The sequence below is a fragment of the Nomia melanderi genome, chromosome 2, assembly GCF_051020985.1.
Source record: "Nomia melanderi isolate GNS246 chromosome 2, iyNomMela1, whole genome shotgun sequence".
Taxonomy (NCBI): domain Eukaryota; kingdom Metazoa; phylum Arthropoda; class Insecta; order Hymenoptera; family Halictidae; genus Nomia; species Nomia melanderi.
This window is the reverse complement of record NC_135000.1, coordinates 11,524,775-11,541,010: the sequence shown is the minus strand read 5'-3', so window position 1 is coordinate 11,541,010 and position 16,236 is coordinate 11,524,775. Positions and strand designations below refer to the sequence as shown.

At 31.4% G+C, this 16,236-nt stretch overlaps 1 protein-coding gene and 1 non-coding gene across 4 annotated transcripts in view; one reads left to right on the top strand and one right to left on the bottom strand.

Moving 5' to 3' along the window:
- Positions 1–16,236, bottom strand: part of Invadolysin (leishmanolysin-like peptidase, invadolysin) — a 379,264-nt gene that overhangs the window by 134,670 nt on the left and 228,358 nt on the right. The gene's annotated exons all lie outside the window — the stretch shown is intronic.
- Positions 226–344, top strand: LOC116430786 (5S ribosomal RNA). The gene has a single exon (XR_004235786.1). It is a non-coding gene; the product is annotated as a 5S ribosomal RNA (ribosomal RNA).

Genomic DNA, 16,236 nt, shown 5'->3' with positions numbered 1-16,236 from the left:
AGGGATGACGTCCATTCGCGGCGCTCGGTCCTATAGAATGACGGAATTATTGTAGTTTCGGCACGTCTTTGTTACTGACGGAGCCGCGAGCTCAGGTGGAGCGTGCGGCCGAATCCCCTTGACCCTCTTCACTTTTGAACTGCAGGCTGGCTGAGATCATGTTAGTAATACACTATAGAGTGTTATTTTGTTCCATTTTATTTAATTTGTATCCTTTACTTTCTAGGCAACGTTCATACCGCGTTTAATGCACCGGTTCTCGTCCGATCACCGAAGTTAAATAGCGCTGGGCGTGGTTAGTACTTGGATGGGTGACCGCCTGGGAATACCGCGTAATGTTGCCATTCCACTTTTTTTGTCAACAAATAACATAAACAAATGGAAATGTTGATAATCTAAACTGCACAAAGATTGAACAAAGTCTAGCTCATAAACAAAAATTTATAATTTGATCTAAACTTCCCCTTTAAACCAATGTTTGTGATCAGGTACATGTTTCTTACACTTCATATACAGTGCAGCTCTCTCGTCTTGACTGAGCTCTGACAGGCTACGAACAATAAGTGTACAGAGGCAGGGGAAGAGGTCCACTCACACACTCGGCCTGGTAGATATGGCACAGTGACGCCTCAGTCTCGGCACGTCAAAGAATGCAAACAAAACGAAATGCGATGAAGTGAGATATACGAACATTGGCGTCAGATTTCGTTTCTGCGCGCACCGGTTGTGTGTGTTTATCGAATCCCGGGGCCACGCAGGCTCGGGTACTATGCTTATTGGAACGACTGAGGTGGCGCGTGCGGCCTTCCTTTTGCTCTTGTGCACTTTTAGTTTGGCGAAGCTGACTTAACCCCTTGGCTACTGTTAGCGCTCAAAGGCGCTTTAAAATTTTGGTTTCGGTGTACTGTTGACACCTACAGACGGCGGTAGAATGTTATTGACAATAATAGCAGCAAAGCTCGCTTACATCTGACGTAGGTGATTTCTAATTCAACAATTACGTTTTCCGTTAATCATATATTACATAAATGTGATTATTTTATATTGATTTAATTTAGTTCAATTCAGTGTTTTGATGGTTTCAGTACACTTTCTTAGAAATACACGTCGACGCAAAATTCTGCAGTAACCCAGAGGTTAAAGCGTGAGAGCTTTACTTTATACCCGACTGTTTGGGTCAGGCCAGTGAAAGTCGGGCGGGCTCGGGCGGGCGCTCGTAATACGTTAATACACGGGGAGCCCGAAAATGTTGGGCCAACCGATCCGTTATCACGGTGCAAAGAGTACGATGGTAGGCTAAGTCCACATCGGTAACTCTTCCAGTTATATATGGAAATATAGTTTCATACAGACTGACTGCGTTATTAATCTTTTGCGGAAGAAGATTCTCTAAAGCAGGGGTGGCCAACCTTTTACATACCATACACCAATTTTGTTCATAGACGAGTTCAGATGCACCATACAACTCAAGCATCTGCTCGACCTTCTTACATTTACGGTTGGAGTAGAAAAATAGGGATAGGAGTAGGATTTGCTTCGCTTAAAGGAGGAAAAGGAATAACTCAATTTCGCAATTAAATGAATTCATTCACGTGAGTACAAAAGACACACGTTTACTGAAGCACTTAAAAAGAATAAGTAGGCGCTAGAATGCGATGCGCCACTTGTAATCATCTAATGCGCCACGTTTGGCACGTGTGCCACGATTTGGCCACCACTGCTCTAAAGTATACAAAACCTTCTGCAGATTCTGCCAAATTAGACATCGAATGCTTAAATAATAGAGAATAAAGAAACTACGTACTGATTTTTTGCTGTTCGAGTAATTAAATCATTTGTTTGCAATTCGGTATTACACACATGAAAGTTTGATCTCTGCAAAATATCATTCGTCATCATCATTGCGGAGATTCGTCTGCAAAAGGTTAAAAACTGTATATAATGTAACGGACTTATAACAATTCAAGAAATTCAACCCAAAAGGCGCACACGCGAGTTTCCTTATGTTAGTAAAATTTCTTAATATTCTTTTTGTGCTTCTATGACGTTCAAATTTCAATATACTTAAATGAAAATACATACACCAAAATGCTACGAAGAATTTAATTAAATAAATGTATCTCAGATGCAGTTCATATAACTAAAGACAAACCTGCTCCGTCGACTATTGATCATTTATGAAACGATGCGTATGCTCCTTGCTTCAATCCGCTTTATCAAGAGGTCGCAGGCGTATTATGTAGATTGGTATCCCCTTAATTATGAAGCTAGCGTGGAGACACTTTACACATTTCAGTTATCCTAATCTTGTCGGTGTGGATAAACTTATAATGCTAGTAGTATGTCAAGTGTTATACGTCAAGTGCAACTTGACTTGCCATGCACGAAATTAATGTTAGGTGACTGATTAATAAACGAAGACCAACTACTGTTTGATAATTTGATGATCATTTTAAAATTACAGAATAGCGATAATTACATTTACTTCCTTGAAATATATAGAATAACTCTTTTAATAAAAAGTGCTGCGTTCTCGCGTGGAATTTATAAATATTCATGTGAAATCTCGAATATTATTGTCGTACCGATTAATCAACATTTCATGATATCCCTATGAGGGATTGTCAATTAAAATGAAAAAATTACGGATATTGTTTAGTAAACATTCTTGTTGATAGTGGAAAACAGTACCGAAAGAATTACTTACCGGATTCTAAATTTTATTTATCCGAATATACATAGATTGAACTACCTACTACTACAATACATACGTGTAATAGAACATTCGAATTTTAAGGTATTCCTATAATAATCCTTTGAATTACAAGGGACTCTGCTCTATTTGCTACATGCGGGTGAGTAAGTCGTTCACAGCACGAAAGTGGTCCTGAAATTTTGGTTTATTCCTACTGAGTTAGACGCAAGTAAATAATTGAGTTTAAAATATTATCCCTTAACTTATTTAACAGTTGACGAAGGATGAACGAGGCGCGAAAAAATGGCGAGAAACTTAGGAAAACTCGAAGAAAACGACAGAACTCTAAATGAAGACATAAACACTCGAGGTGTATGAAAAAGTTAATCAGGACAGAGTAGGGAAAACTCTAAAAAAAAGTTATGAAATAAGAAATGTTACAGAACAAAATGAAGAAAGAACTTGTTCATAAAAAATCACAGAAAGACATTAAAAATGTATAAAAACACGTAATCGCCTATAGTTAATCTAGCTTGAAAATAATCGAAAAACACATTTCGAGGAAAAAGCGTATCTACAGGAATAAGAATACAAAAAATTATCAATTTTTTAAGATGCTGAACAAATTCTTAAAAATAAGTGGGATGGATATTGAGTTTCAAAATTCATTACCTATATTTTGAAGGCATGAACTATTTATAAAAATCAAAACTATCGTGTTAGACAATGTTAAACTGTGCTTAAATTCGATGTACATGTGTACCGATAACTAATCAACATTATGTATCAGTTTTGTTTAAAAATTGAACAAACTGACCAATCTATAAGGGTTCAAACGAACCAAAGGGTAGGTTTCTTAGTTCGTTGATACATATAGTCGTATATATTTAGCACATGTATTTTACGCTATATATACACATATGTATAAGTAGATCATGTAGGGCGTCCTGAAAGTATGGAAACATTGGACACTGCCAAGTTCTTAATGCAAACATAAAACGAAAAATTTGATGTTATTTTGCAATATTCACCATGTTCTGAAAGTTCAACATCTTCGTTTTTTGTAGCGTTCGGTTTAAACTTGTATAAAGTCAGTTAAACCCACGACGACACGTTTTTCCTTCATGTGTCATGTAGAGCGTCTTGTCGCAGCTTCCCACAACTTTTAATGTACATTTTATAACAATTTTTTACATATTCTATCTGGTATACGTATATATTTACCAAAGAAAATACTTTAACGCACAGTAAGAGAGAAACGCATAAAACAGCTTTGAAAGAAGATATTTCAAAGTAAACATTTATAAATGATTTTGTAAAACATGTTTTGGTTCATTTGAATATACTATATTAATTGCTACTATATTATTTATATTAATTTGTTTAGATTGTTACTGTAGTCTCAGTTTAATAGCAGGTTAGTTTGAAAGGCAGCATTTATCTTTTATGCCTATCATAATTTCCATAATGAAAATGATTTTAAGCGTCAGTGTTAGATACATAGAAATTTAGTAATTTGAATAATAGAGAAATTTTGAGGAGTTTTGTTAATTGTTAGAAATATATTGTAATTCTGCTGTAGATAACAACTAATCGAGAAACGTTAAATATAATAAATACATGTATCTGCTTGTTTGTACCTGAAAATAAAATTTCTGGTAATTTTCTTGCAAAAATTAGTGAAAACTATATTGTATGTTAATGGTGACGAGGTTAACGAGCAAACAAGTCTTACAGCACATGGATTTAATTATGTAAAAAGTTACGAAAATAGTAAATATAGGTGTAGGCTAACGGTACTTAATGTGGAATACCTGATTTGAAAAGCTTGCCAAAACGAGAGACATGTATTTCTTTTCAATAAAAAGTGCATCAAAACATGAAGAAATTAAAAAACATTTATACACTAATCGATAACAATAAAAAGTTGAATGCTTTCAAATCACGGTAAAAAATGTAAATAAAGTCGAAAACAGTGGTCTGAAAAAATAAAAAAAATAAATAAACGGATTTTTCCACTTTTTTGAATTGATATTGTGTTCATATTTTTCTTTTTTGTCTTTTATGCATTGGATGTATGAATGACACATCGGGACCATTACATGGTCAGTGAACACAATGCATTGGACATATTTTTCCATTAATACCATTTTTCTAATTACCAGCATAAAAAAAAAATATAACATTATAGTATGTAATATTAAAAAAGAAGGTACATCCAATATGAAACATGGTCCATATTAAGAACCCACATATTCCGATAAAAAATAATGATTATTCTAAGAAGAAGAATAATTTGCAGAAAATTACTTGTGAATAGTGGAAAACAAACATGTTCAATGATAAATCATGAAAAAATACAATTTTTTGGTCTATCTATATTAAGAAATTTGACTATTTAACTTGTTTTACAGAATATTTAACGTAATAGCAAACAATAGTGCTTCGCATTCAGTGATAAAAAATTAATTAATGTCGAATTATCGATATGATTGTTTTCTATCATTAATAAAGTGTTCCCCATGGTAACTGACATATCAAGCTATTTATTTTCCGAAATATTGTGGTATTTCATATTAGGAACTGTTTCATGTCAGGTGTCGTTACCCTATTCATTAATGATATAAATACTATGACAACGTAATATTTAGTATCATCTTGACAGAAATTTTTGAAATAAAGAATAAACATCTTTTGGCTGAATATTTTTCTCTCCTACCTTGTTAATTTTTTAATTATCCTTAACATCAAATCTTTTAAATAATTGGCGGCCTATTTCACATCACGTACGCTCTAAAAGAGTTAATAGTATTTTTGTGAAGTCTTTTATAACTTTTAATTCAGCATATATGTTCCATTCCTTCGATTATTTATAACGAAATGAAAATGATAAATCAAAACATCTACAGAAACATGGAATGTTTATTGTAACAGTAAATGAACTATAAATTTAGACACAGAAAGGTATTGGGGAAAGAGTTTATTATAAATGATGTATTTTAGGCTCGAAACATATCTGAATAAAAGATTAATAAGAAAAATTATGTGTTTATGGTATATTATAATTATTAATTGTTTAAGTCATTTTTTATTAAATCAACCGATTTTCATACAAACCAATATATGCGACTTACGGACTGCAATGAGAAATAGGTAACATGTTTTTCATATCTTTTATTTTTTTCACGATGTAACAATAATTATTACATGTATGCGTTTTATCATATTTTAAATTAAATTCTGAACAAATGCTCTTTCTTTACCAGTATCTTGAAAAGAACATTTCGTTCCATGCGATTCGCATGTTTTTTTTCCTTTGTCAGTTTTTCTACCATTTTTCACAGTTGAATTTTTATTCCTTTGTTTTGCTTGTTTTTGTTACAATTGAGTTTGAATTGTATTCCTACCGACAACAAACTTAATTACGAAATACTGGATTTAATTTAATAAATCACGAAAAAAGTTGTATTCATGTACAAACAGCTGTCGCTTCAAATATTTATTGAAACGTTTCGTGTATTAACGAACGCAATTATTCCTGTAGGAGAGCTTTGTAAATTCCGAAGCAATTTACATGTTGGTACAATAATGCATTTGTATCGTAATAATGCTACTCGCGATCTCAATTATTTAAGGCATAATTATTTCTAAAATAATAAACATTGTCAATCACTATGAGCAAATTAAATACTTAAGATGATTCTTTACTTTTTGATAAGACGAATTTATACCTAATAAAATACCTTTATAGTTGTACAGATGGTATTAACCTATCATGATCTTTTTATTGCATCTATAAAAATTCGTATCGATGTATTTTCGTTCATATGTATTTCGTCACAGTAAAAATAAATAAAAAACCTCCAGTGTAACAACTTGTTATTTAAATAGACATAAAATATGAACATGTCAGTGTTACACTGTGCGGAGAATGCGTTATAATGTTAGGCCATTACAAATTTTTATACAGTTTTATTATTATCGCTACTAACATTAGTATTACACTAGTACAGGAAAGTATATTGTATCTGTAGTAGCAGGAAATCATGTGATGGAGGGAGAAAGAAATGTTATAAATGTTTCAACCAAAAATTTCAAAAAGTTCAAACATCTAAACGTTCATTGTAGTTTGGTAATCAAATTACACCTTATTACTCAATGTAACATGAATGTAACATATATAACTCATATTAGAAAACACTTAGACTGAATAAAACTATAAGGTTTATTGTTTCTATGTGTACTGTAACATATATGTAGCCAACAAAAATTTGTCAAAAAGGTAAAATAAAATAATTAACAATAAGAGGAAAAGGAACACTTATCTATTGATGTCAGTAATTCTAACGAAACTATGTGTTGCATTCAGAAATACGACACACTGCACTAGAAGGAGTTATGTATTTAGAAGGCAACTCGTAAAATATTATTACAAGAGTGTAATTACTTATATTTCATGTCATCACCAATTACAACAATGACTGTTTGCTTATTATTAACTGATTCAAGTGTTCGACAACGGCTGACTGTTTAATTAATGACTGTCTAAAAATTAATAAATATTTGTATCATTCTTGATTTTTTTATGGTATTAGTAACACAAATATCGCAGAAAAATTAACATGTTAATTTACTCCGAAAATACGAATGATAGAGAGACACTTCAAGATATATTATATATTATATATACATAAAAATGTAACAAAAATTGAGAGTGATTTAATCATTTGAATAACTATTCCAACTGTTTTCTAATAACAACATTAATACGACGAAAGTACTAAAATTTGATTATTTATAATATTGTAGATTTTTTTATTCAATTTTAAAGCAATGCTAAAGTATGAACAAATGTCGTATAATTGGAAAAGAAGTCGGTTTATTCCATTGTCATAAGAAAATACTGCTAGAAATACAATTACGCCAAGATCCGCGGTAAGTTTTAATCAGATCCAATTTTACACTTGCAGAAAGTTTATGACCTAGGTGGAAAGCTTCTTAACGATAGTATGATATCTTAAGAAGATAAGAAGGGAATTAATTGTGTTACCAAGGGGAGAAGTAAAGAGCTGGTAACTGAGATGAAAGATCAGTGAGGAAAGTAGATAAAGTCTAAGGCGCCTATACACGTATAAAATGGAAATTACTAATTTGCACTCATTCTACTAAAGAATTATATTTCAAAAATGCAAAGCTATATTTCAACAATAATTATTATCACGTTACATTTTATCTGCTACATTTCATTTGGTTAACGAAGAATTGATATGTGACATATAGAAGAAAATAAAGTACTTTATTAATTATCATTAATAAGCGAAAAATAATATAGTGATCCCGGACGAGCCCCCAAGTTTATAGTGGGGCTACTATTATTGTAGATATTGAAAACGTAGATCTTCAGTAAAAAGAGAATTAGGAATAAATGTATGTATTTAATGAGATAAAGAAACAATATGGACAATACGTAAAAATACAACTCAATGCCACGAAGGCCAACACTCTATCCGCTATCACGCACAAAATGTTCCTCACGCTGCTCTCACCAAAATGTCCCTCACGCACGCATTCCCACTCGCTTTTAACACACACCCCCTTTCTCATCCTTGCACCCTTCTCACTCGCATCTTTCGTCCATAGTCAAAATTCACGCAGTCACGTACACGCTTTTCTCACGGTCCAATCGCTCAGTTCCAGATACTCTTCCTCGCATTCTTTCAGCCACTCCAGATTTTCTAAACGCAGTCACACTATTTTCCAAACATCCCGGCGTCGGTCCGTCGCAATACGACCTGGTCGCCCTTACGCACGCACAACAAACCATTCATCCTACAATACTTTAATCTACGCTAAATATTCTAGATACTACAATAAGAAAATAGAAAAACGTGTATTTCCTATTTTGATTCGTTGTACATGGAAGTCAATTGAAATTGACTATGAGAATTTCTTAAACTTGTTACACTTTTATCTTAATTATAATTTTTAAATAATAGTATACTTAGTTTTTGATTATTTTTAAATATGATTGTAATTTCATTATAATTCGCTATATGTATTTATAGTATGTATTAACTACAATACAAGTAGGTTCATATTATATTTATATGACGATCATCAAACATACATATTTACACATGTCAGTTTTCATTATTGATAATCTAAAGATGAAGCCTTATGCATATAAACAAAGTTACCATACTTTCCACATTTGCCACTTTAAGACATTAATATAGAAAGGACAACCCATTCACGATCGTTTTAATGTAAGATAAAACCCGTTGAAAGAGGTAACATTCACATTTGTCTATGCGCTCCCTATAGGTGTGCTTCCAATTGTGATTATGTTTCTAGCAATTAAGCGGCCGACTATGTTACTATCATGTTCTTGCAACCTGTCATGTGCATACCCGCACACAACCATCAAAGTCCATTTGATCTATACAGTATTCAACCGAAGACTATCAAAGCCCCTTTCAGAACTCTCAGCTCTATGTAAGGTGCGTATCTATGTGAAGCAAATCATCGTCTATACGGTAATCTATATATACATCTATATCAAGTTCTAAGTAATAATACTCAGACAGATCTGTTTGGAGAAATGTGTATTTGTATACATATTTACACGCTAGACAGAACCATTGTTGTACAATTTCTAATAATGTCTTAGGTATAAGTAGAAGCATTGTTTAAAATACAATTAATATACACAGTTAAGTATATTGAGTGTTTATACTCAAAATCGATAAGACAAAAGGTAATGTAACAATTGATGCAACAGACAAGTTTAGTAAAATTATAGTAAAGAAATACGTATTTGAAGGTAAAAACAAGAATACCGAATAGCAAAAATATAGATAAATTTGATTAAATTAATTAAATAAATTGATTTATATATGTGATTATTTATTTGATTAAATTTTATAAAACTTTAATTACATTTTAAATAAAAATTAAAATAAAAATTTTATGAAAATTTAATTACATTTTAAATATAAATTAAATTCAATAATTTTAGTTAAAATTAATTAAAATTAGAAGGATCTGTTTTATTTCTCGAGACCTTGTTTTTCATACTGGCAAACACGAGATGTTTGAAACTATACGTCCGATTTTCTTTAAATCAGGAGAGAATTTTTTATATACTATACTCTACAATGTAACGTACGATTTTTCAATATTTCAAATATTTATTTTGTTATAAACATTTGAAATCAATTTTTTGCGGAAAAACTGGTTTTTGCACTTGAAGTGCTTGCGATTTCTATAACAATAAAAATTTCGGAAAATTCGTAAGCTGCATTTTAGATAATATATTTCTATTTATAAATCCACAAGAAATGGTATCTTCGGATGTTTCAGTTGCCTGCAATCGAGTCCGCCAACAATTAATGGTTTATAAAAAGGGGTTCTGAAGTTAGGGAATAACTGCGCCATTTTGTAATATTTTGTCTAGGAAAAGATATAAATACAAAGCAGAAGATCACAATTATACAGACTGAAAAATCAAAAGTTTTCACTTAATAGTTATTAACAAGAAAATGCTTAAAGTATACCTGTGTTTAGGACGGCTCTAAATGGTGTCCCCTCTTAACACTTTGATCTACAATATCGTGTTAGACTCATGACAAAAATTGTATACTGAATTTGAGAAATTTAAGTGTTATTTATTTTTTTTTAATATAAATTCAATATTACTTTTCTATTATCAATCGTTAACCTTTGGAGTAAACGTAGACATAGAATAAGCATCAAACATGTTTCTTTTTCTAATAAATTATTAACATATGAAGTAGTTGTATCGGTTATAGTTAAAAAATAAATCATAGGACGACGAGTTAATGAACAAAGTGAAAGACCGAGGTCGTTCATTAAGGATGATCAACTGAGGCTTTTCGTTGCAAATATACGGAAAAATAAAAAATATGCGAAAAACAGTTAATGATTAGGCCCAAGAATTCGATGTAAGTGTTATGGCGACTTTATGTTACCTGCAATCAGTTGGCAATGTGAAAAGCTAAATGGATATCTCATAAGCTTAACGAATGACAGACACTCTAACGCGAAGAGATATGCAATTCACTGTTGGTTCGAAATGACAGAAGCTCATTTTTAGCCAGTTTTGCATCCAACGAAAATAATAGCCACACTTTGCTGGTTAATGGTTAGTGTGATTTAATATAATTTCTTAAGGTCGATTGAAACAATCACAGTAGCTATGATTGTACAGCAATGCAGCATTACTATGCCGGAGTTCAAGCAATGAAGTAGAAATTACAAGAAAAACAACCGTCATTAGTCAACTGAAATTTTGTTGTACGATAATGCTCGGCTGTATGTTTCGCAAATAATGGTGCAAAAGCTGAATAGTTTAAAGTATGAAACTTTACCCTATTCATTCTATTCACCTGAGTCATCGCAGTCTAATTAACATTTTCTGGAAGACCTATAATAAAATATAAGTTTTTAATATTTATAAATAAAAAGCTTTATAATTTTGTATATACGTTTGGTAACGTTTTATCACGGTACACTGTAATCTTTACGCAATCATGTTTATTAATTGTTCAACTATTCTGTGTTTTCCAATGTATGCTTGGTTGCAACGGCTGCCACGATTTGCACAGTATTCACTCAGAAAGAAAAAAATCGCAGATAATTTCAACACATATAAAAGTAGTTGTGTTGTGATTAACTATGTGAATACTAGGAATAGGTATTTTTCTTTTTTCATCTAAAGATCTTATAAAGGTAATGAATATAATGAATAAATTTCTGCTCGATATAAATGCTACTTTGTTAAAAAAAAAGTTATTTGAGCAATGACTCAGTTGCTGAATCGTATAAAATTACTTTAATGGCACGTTTAAGAATAAATGGCTTGGAAGGAACCTGTTAAGTGGCCAATAAGAGGTCTAGATTTATCACTTTTCGATTTCATTTTATAGAGTACTGTTATAGATGTTCACAATACTTGTCTTAGCGATATAAATAATTTAAAAATGAGATAACGCAAGTATGTAACAATATTAAGAGAAACTATGAAAATTAGATTCATAGAGCTAAAATGTGTATTAAGGTACAAATAAGATATATTGAAGATTATTATATTGTGTGTATATCGTTAAATTTGCTCTGATATACTATTCTGTATGACATATATGTAACTAAATGTATAGCATTTCACTTGAAAAATTAAAAGTCTCAAAGGTAGCAAATTTTAATTTATAAAAAAGGTGGCTAGATTTTTTAAGTATTTCGTGGAAAATACTTAACGTTTCTCTTTCCTAATTGCTCCCTAAACTTTTTCCTTCGTTTTCATTTTAATGTATGATATTATATGATATTATATTATATTATGATATAGCACAGTATACATTAAGAATGTACGTATGAAAGTAAATATGTACTACGTCATCGACTCCTTATTAGCAACAGCTTCGGCCCGTTGTTAAGTTAATATGACGAGACAGTATATGTATGAATTATGTAGACACAGTTTGTAACATAATTATACTTTAATTATGTAGTATAATAAATGTAATATGTATTATTTCTGTACGTTTAAATGCATGTTGCAGATGCTATGATTGTGTTTTACCTACCGATATATAGTACGATGGCTGAATATTTGTTATGGTGGAAAAAGTATAAATATAAATTTGGGTTCGGGTGAAATACAGATATCCTAGAATTTCAACTATTTTAATTACAGTTTATGACTTTTTGAACAATAACAGCTATCTGCATTCGGTTGCAATATTTTTAAAAGAAGTCGAATATTATATATATTATAGAAAAGTTTATGTTACAGTTCTGACTAATAACGTATCTGAGAGTATTGCACTAAATGGAAAACATCTTTATTAACCTTTTAAGTACAGCTGGACTTCCCGCAGAGCTCTCTGTGTACCGCAGATATCAATTTAAAAAATGATGAAACTTTATGTGTAAGTAAAGTAAATCAAGCCTAATACATTGCATTTTTGTGCCGAATTTCATTTTGAACGGATGAAACCACCCCTTGAAAAAACGTGCAAAATTTTCTTTCCAGTGGATTATTTTTAAAACGGTAAGAGATAGCGAAACAAAGTTTAAACGAAAAATACACTGTTCTTTCATATTTATAAAACTGTAAAATAAAATTGTTCAAAATTTTGAAAATAATATAGCTTTTTGAAAAATTGAATTTTATGCGTTCGGATGCTAGACTTGTCCGCGTGAGTTTCTCCTGAATGTTATAAATGAAAAGTCAAGCTACAGAACAATGAACTTCCCGCCGGTGCAGGGAGGGCAGAAATTTAGAAAATCTTTAATAGATTGCACCTCCTCGTCTCGTGATTATTGGATTAGGCCCTGGAAGCCGAGTGTAAAAAAACTGGAAGTGCTTTGACCAAAGGGTCTAGCGTGCGTTTGACCGTGTCGGATATAATGGAGCTCTCAACGATGATTTTATGTCGGCGGCAAATGTTACGTGATGTAACAGAAATTAAAATGTTTCATTGTACTCAGAGTTGCTAAGTTATCTACAAAAAGCATACAGCATAAACGTTACGTAGTTAACAAATAATCACAAAGATACAGATTATTATTTTTCTGTATGGGTGAAGTAAAAACTAATTACGAACCAAGCGTTTAACATTGTAGTAATGTGGTCATTGAAGCAAAAGTAAAATAGCATGAAAATGACAGACTCCCGTTAATTTCTCATGTATCGTTAATTAAATTACACTGAATTCAACTTTTTACACGAAAATAAGAAAATTATAAAGAAACTGATATGTGACTCTTGTTATTAATACTAGAACTACGTGCCCGTTAAAATAACGAATTTTAGTTTTCTTGTGTTGCAATTATTGATATTTTAAAGGTATCACATATTCGAAATGATTTTAGAAATAAATAGTTTCTCTTAAACGCTATAATGAATATCCGAAATAAACGAGAAAAATATATTTTTACAATCTTTATGAGAGTTATATGTGAACCCTAATAAGTAGTTGTAGTGTTAAGCCACTGAGAGGAGGAAACTTCCAAATTATTATCAAAGTCATTATTGCGGACATCTAAGAAACTAAAACCGAACGGCGGTAACATGTATGAACAGAAGTTGTTCAGAACCAAAGCCCCAATAACATACTTTAAAGTGATCTAAATCGATGAAGAATCGTTAATAATCGTAAATAATCATATTGGTTCTCATAACACCATAAAGTGTTTTATATGGTCCTACTAAAAATGTTCGACAGTTCTAGCGTTCAAGTTGTGTAAGTTGTTTCGTTTAGACAAAGTTATCATAACAATTTGCGATTGTAGAAAAACATTGTAAAGTTCAGGTTGAAATATTTAAACAGAAATCTGTTTTTTATGTTAAGTTCATGTAGCTGGTAACGAAATGCTTTCAAAACACTGTTTGCGTTTTTTGAACACGTTACTTTTGAGGCATTAACTGTCAAAATTTGCATGCCATTGATATTTCAAAAATGATAAAGAAATCAAATAAATCTATCACCATCTGTTCGTCCGTATATACTACAGCATTCTCGTGAAACATGTTCCCTCATTTTCCATATCTTTCTTGTTATACCTAACTATTCTCGTTTAAATCCGACACCTTGTAAATAATGGTTTCAATAAAGAAAGCAGTTTTAATTTTAATAATTAACCGCACAAAATTTCTCGGCAACTTTCACAATCAACAAGCACACAATTTCTTTATTATTAACAGTTTGTCATGTATAATGCGATTATATTTTCACTGCATGGAAGTTATTCAGTTACCATGAACTCTGTACGTACGTAGGTGGCATTAATTGGTTGACACAATAGAAGATGTCAAAGGACATGTAAACGTACAGACAGTATATGCCATTTCCATTGAAAAGAGAATCTCTCCCGAGATTATAGGTTGGCATGTGTACGTCAAAGCAGTAATTTGGACGATATTCGTTAGTATGCCGACAAAATTCAATTAGTCAAATGACAGTTACATTACTTATATCTACGCACAAGACGGTTTCCCTTCTCCACTGAGAATTCTACACAGCATGATATTGGAAACTGCAATAATGAAGCAAGGTAGTTTACGTCGAGAAAGACAGAAGACTCTGAAAGACAATACAACATCTAAGATACACACATGCACAATTTCATCTACACTGCGAATCATTTATCCAAGCACCATTAACATTATATTTCATACTTACAACAAATTACAATGATTTATACTGTGTTTAATCGATGTAATTATATAAATGCATATGGTAATTCGCTCTCTTCCTTTTCCTCACACTTTAATTTTAAACATCTGTATAGATTATATCTATATCTTATAAACAATACCTGTGAACCTAGTTTTAAATAATAGAAGGAACTGATTGCGGGTAAAAGATAAGCAGCATCAGTATCGAAATTTGTTCTTTTATGTGTGCTGTAACGTTCTCATATAAATATTTTAATGTATGATAATTATAAACTACAAATTATCGACATTCATACGATATTCAGATGCTAATTTCCATTGTTTCCAAACTTTTTAAGAAACGGAACATTTACTTTAGACTACGGATGCAAATTAAGTGCCGCTATACGAATATGCAAATAAATATTAAGTAACAGAAATAATAAACTCTTCAAATAATATTTCTTAATATTTTTAGCTCTTACTAATCATTTACAAAATCATAGGGATAATCTACTATACATCTACATAATAAGCCATTTTGGGCACAGAAAATTATCATAATTATACGAATATCCCCTTCATAGTAAATAATTTTCGCAAATAAAATTAATTTTTATACTTGCATATTTAAAAACTATTTAAAATAGTGGCTTTTGTTTACGTATCCAATGTAGATATTACGAAAGAAAGACACTATAATATTTATTTATTTAGTATGTATATACATGCCTATAATATTATAGGCACATAAATGTATTAACACTGATCCAATGATTTCCAACCATTTCTTTGCGGTAGTAAGCCTCGCATCTATTACATTGATTGCATTTAAATTATTTCGTTCCTTAAATATTCAAATGAGTAATACTGTGACGGCTTAGCTGAATATGAATGAATCACCGTATAATCTGTTGAACACTTTCAAATGATTACACAGGGGTTTTATAGAAATTATCTACTGCTATGAGAAAACCAGCCAGAAAATCAGACCCAAGGGGATCATACAACCTAGTAGATCAGGTAATTGCTGCAACACGATTTCAGCTTTATGATATGATAATCGCCATTGAGCACGAAAGCTGGAGAATTAGAGCCGCGTGCACTTAGAAAGAATCCTGAATAATGAAATGACTTCTATGACATTAATCTTAGGATTGATATTCTGATCATAGAAATATATTGTATAAAAGCACATAAAAACTAATGGCTTTCGATGATCTTAGTCGTAAATGTAATCGTGAACAAGACATTATTAATGATGCTTTATTTGCCTGAATAGTTACAGTAAAAGTGATTCACGCATGATGAAGCTATACTACATGCTACAATTACATTAATTACCTTATCTTACCGAGCT